A 5,013-nucleotide genomic window follows, 5' to 3' on the forward strand; every position below is an offset into this window, starting at 1 on the left:
TACCAGTTTTTGCATCGGCTTGACAAAAGTTTGAAAGTTTTATGACACAGTGCTGGTGGAGCTGTGGGGCTTCGTGCAGTGCTTGTGGAAGCTGAAATTGGCACAACTTGTAAGAAGAGAAAGTGGGCAACGTTTATCTTATTTGTAAGTTTGACTCGTCAATTCCACTTCTGAGAATCTATCTACAGATACATTTACATAAGCATGCATATTCTATATAGAGTTATTTTTGACAATACTGTCTGTCATAGCAAAGAATGTAAACAAACCGAATCTCCATCAGCAGTGGACTAATATTTACTGGCTGTGGGACTTTTTATTCTGTTGGAGTTTGGATCTTATTCCAAATCCAGTGAGAAGATGCCAGACGCCTGCTTTTTAAAGCAGGAGAGGGGCATAATCTGAATTCTACTTTTAAGAATCATCCTAATCTGGGGGATGGGTACCCAAGTATAATCCTCTGTGAGAAAATATCATGATGCACACTTGAGCTTGGTTCCGTAAACTGTGTATGTTATAAAATGAGAAAATACCTTCACGTTCATGAGAAAGCCACCTGTTTTTGGCCAGACACACTGCCTCTAGCCTTCCCACTGGAAACCATTCTCCCCAATGCAGATGAGAAGGGAGGATGTCCCCAGGTCACCTAAAGGGCCCCTCGTGGTCATTTTCTAGCCTCTCCCCGGTCTTCCACTTTTCTCCTGATTTCTGTCACCACAGATCTCCAAACTCCTACAAATGGACCCATATAAGGATGCAGCCTACCTTCTTTACTCACAAGGATTTGGGGAAACTCCCAGGATGTAGGGTAGACAGACTGTTCGTTCTGGGTAAAGCGAAATCTGAGTTCAGCAGGATCAGCGATTCTTTTTCAGCGCCCACAGCACGGACGATGCTGCCGGCTCAGCACCCGTGAAGCTATGCTCGCCAGTGACCACCAAACAGCACTGCGACACCACCATTGGCCCGAACTGACTGCAGTTCAGTTCAGCTCACCTCAGTAGCGTCTGACTCTTTAAGACCCCATGGACCACAGCACCCAAGGCCTCACTTCCCCGTCCATTGCCAACTCCTAGGGTCCACCCAAACCCATGTCCATTGAGTCAGTGATGCTAACCATCTCATCCTCTGCTGTCCCCTTCTCCTCCTGCCCTCAATCTTTCCCAGCATCAGGGTCTTTTCCAATGAGTCAGCTCTCCACATCATGTGGCCAAAATATTGGAGTTGCAGCTTCAGGTGAATACCCAGGACTGACCTCCTTTAAGATGGCCTGGTTGGATCTCCTCACAGTCCAAGGGTCTCTCAAGAGTCTTCTCCAACACCACAGTTCAAAAGCATCAATCCTTCTGCACTCAACTTGCTTTATAGCCCAACTCTCAGATCCATGCAAGACCACTGGAAAAACCATAGCCTTGACTAGACAGACCTTTGCTGACAAGCTAATGTCTCTGCTTTTCAATATGCTTTCTAGGTTGGTCGTAACTTTCCATCCAAGGAGTAAGCGTCATTTATTTCATGGCTGCAATCACCATCTGCAGTGATTTTGGAGACCAGAAAAGTAAAGTCAGCCAGTGTTTCCCCATCTGTTTGCCATGAACAACACAGAAAGCCCAGAGATAAATCCACACACCTATGGAAACCTTATCTTTGACAAAGGAGGCAATCATATACGATGGAGAAAAGACAATCTATTGACCAAGCAGTGCTGGGAAAACTGATCAACCACTTGTAAAAGAATGAAGCTAGAACACTTTCTAACACTACACACACAAAAATAAACTCAAAAGGGATTAAAGATCTCAACATAAGGTGACAAACTACAACACCCTTAGAGGAAAACATAGGCAAAACACTCTCTGACATAAATCACAGCAGGATCCTCTATGACCCACCTCCCAGGGTAATGGGAATAAAAGAAAAAATAAACAAATGGGCCCTAATTAAGCTGAAAAGCTTTTGTGCAGGAGGAAAACTATAAGCAAGTGTTTGCACAGAAGGAAATTATAAACAAGGTGAAAAGACAGCATTCAGAATGGGAGAAAATAATAGCAAATGAAGTAACAAACAAAAAATTAATCTCAAAAATATACAAGCAACTCCTGCAGCTCAATTCTGGAAAATTAAGTGACCCAATCAAAAAATGGGCCAACGAACTAAACAGACATTTCTCCAAAGAAGATATATAGATGGCTAAAAAACACACGAAAAGATGCTCAACAACACCCATTCTCAGAGAAATGCAAATCGAAACCACAATGACGTACCATCTCAAGCCAGTCAGAATGGTTGCTATCCAAAAGTCTACAAACAGTAAATGCTGGAGAGGGTGTGGAGAAAAAGGAACCCTCTCACACTGATGGTGTGAATGCAAACTAGTTCAGTCACCATGGAGTGAAATGTGAAGATTCCTTTAAAAAACTGGAAAGATAACTGTCATATGACCCAGTAATCCCTCTGCTGGGCATACACACTGAGGAAACCAGAGTTCAAAGACACGTGCACCTGTGTTCCTCGCAGCACTGTTTTCAATAGTAGCAACCTAGATGTTCACTGACAGAGGAAAGGAGAAGAAAGTTCTGCTATATATACACAATGGAATATTACTTGGCAATTAAAATGAATGCATTTGAATCCATTCTAATGAGGTGGATGAAACTGGAGCCTATTATACGGAGTGAAGTCAGTCAGAAAGAAAAACATCAATACAGTAGATTAACCCATATATATGGAACTTAGAAAGACGGTAACAATGACCCTATATGCGAGACAGCAAAAGAGACACAGATGTAAACAACAGACTTTTGGACTCTGCGGGAGAAGGAAAGGGTGCAATGGTTTGAGAGAATAGCATTGAAACATTTATATTATCATATGTGAAACCTAGCACCAGCCCAGGTTCGATGCATGAGGCAGGGTGCTCAGGGCTGGTGCACTGGGAAGGCCCTGATGGATGGGATGAGGAGGGAGGCAGGAGAGAGGATCAGGATGGGGAACACATATACACCCATGGCTGATTCATGTGAATGTATGGCAAAAACCACCACAATACTGTAAAGTAATTAGCTTCCAATTAAAACAAAATTTTAAACAAAGAGGTAAAATATAAAGATTAAAAGATACTTTAGCTGAGTGACCAAAAAAAAAAAAAAAAATCAGCATATGAGAACTCATGAGATGCATGTCTTGAGGTGCTTATAATGCTAAATGCTTGCATTAAAAAAGAATAAAAGCCTAAGCCAATGGAAAAAAAATGTAAACTCCCTCAAAGCTTTCAGCAAAGGCCATGTATAGGAAACGTGAGAGAGGGGTGTGATGAGCTGGTACAAACTTCTTGCTGTCAGATCCTGTGTGCCTGAGGTAAGGTGGTGGCCAGCTGTGATCCTGTAATCCTCAAGGGAAATGAACATTATTCCCTATTCCCTAAAAGGAAAGGCCCCAAGTTTGACTTTCATCCTCTAAGGTCCTGGTTGGAAGGAGGGGGTCCCTATGCAGGCCAGTTATCCTGTTGGGAGCATTCATCTAGCACCCAGTCTTGTTACTTCCAGCAGTGCCTGGTCTCAGCTAGAAGAGGCAGTTCTCAGCTCTCTGTGCCCTCCCCTTACCAAGGCCCCCATACCCTGCCCAGCCGCCGTCAATGAGGGAGCCAGGTACCCAGCATGCAGCTGGCCCTCAGCCTCCTCAGTCTACCCTAATGGGGAGCTGGGTCCTGTAGACTGTGACCCATGCAGATGTCACAACTGTTCAGACATGGAGGTAGGGGTGGGACACGTTGGCCATTGCTTGGAAACCTGGGCCAGGCCAGTGAGTGGTTCCAGCAAGGGCTCTGGGACTCTGCAAGACACAGCCTGTCCCCAAGCTCCACAGTCCATTACCCAGCCCGAGGCCCGAGGGCCTGGAGGGCCCTGTGGGAAGGCTATAATGTAGCTTTCACTGCATTGTGCTGAGAGGCTTTCTGTTGGCGGTGTTGGGTTTTCTAGCTTCACTAATGGTCTTGGGCTGAGGCCTACAGCTCTCTTACATCCTGCCTCTATTACAGTATCTTCCTTGATGAGCTTATTCAACCCGGGACTAAAACTTGGTAACCTGGACCATTATGGGCCATTTCAACTAGCCCAATGACCACACTCTACTCTGTTTTCATAATGCAGGGATTTCAACTTAACAATGTCATGTGATGTAAAAGCTTTCGCCTTCCTCTAACTGAACTATTTAACTTAGCATAACACTGCCTAGGTCATATATTGCCAACGGGGCCATCGATTATTTATTCATTGCTGGAATTAGTTGACATGTAATCTATTTCAAACAATTATTATTGGACTATAGTTGCATCACAAGGTTGCTTTAGTTTCTGCTGTACATATGTCAAAGCGAATCAATTTTAGGTGTACATATTTCCCATCATTTTCTGATTTCCTTCCCATTTACGTCACCACAGAGCAGAGCAGAGTCCCGTTCTTCTTTTCCTTTTCTCAAAACTCAATGAAGAAAGAAATTAACTGGGGGTTAATTACTACACAGTATCGTGATGGTTTCTGCCATGCATCAACATTAATAAGCCATAAGGTATGTAGGGGTCCCACCCATCCTGGAACCACTCCCATATCCCTTCCTATGCTATGCTTCTGGGTTGTTCCAGAGCCCTTGCTATGCATGCCCTGCTTCATGCAGATGAAAATCTGAGAGATGATTTTTCTGCATGAAATATGGAATTTTCTCTATTTCACTTGTGAGAACATGGATGCAGATGTTTAAACATGAAAAAGGAAATCTGTATTTCATGTTTGAAACCGTACTTTTATAAATTTCTTCCTCGTATATTGAATCTTGTCTGTTTCACATATAAATATTTGTGCACACTGTTTCCTACATGAATGGGGAAATCTACATATTTCAGATATGAAAAATTGAGCATATGCTTTCCTGCTTGAATTGTGAAACTGTATGCCTTGCCTATATGGAAACCTCAGTGAAATTTTACTGACATGAAGTTAACTAATTAAGATATGGGGA

The sequence above is a fragment of the Dama dama genome, chromosome Y (genome assembly GCF_033118175.1).
Source record: "Dama dama isolate Ldn47 chromosome Y, ASM3311817v1, whole genome shotgun sequence".
In the NCBI taxonomy this organism is placed as follows: Eukaryota; Metazoa; Chordata; class Mammalia; order Artiodactyla; family Cervidae; genus Dama; species Dama dama.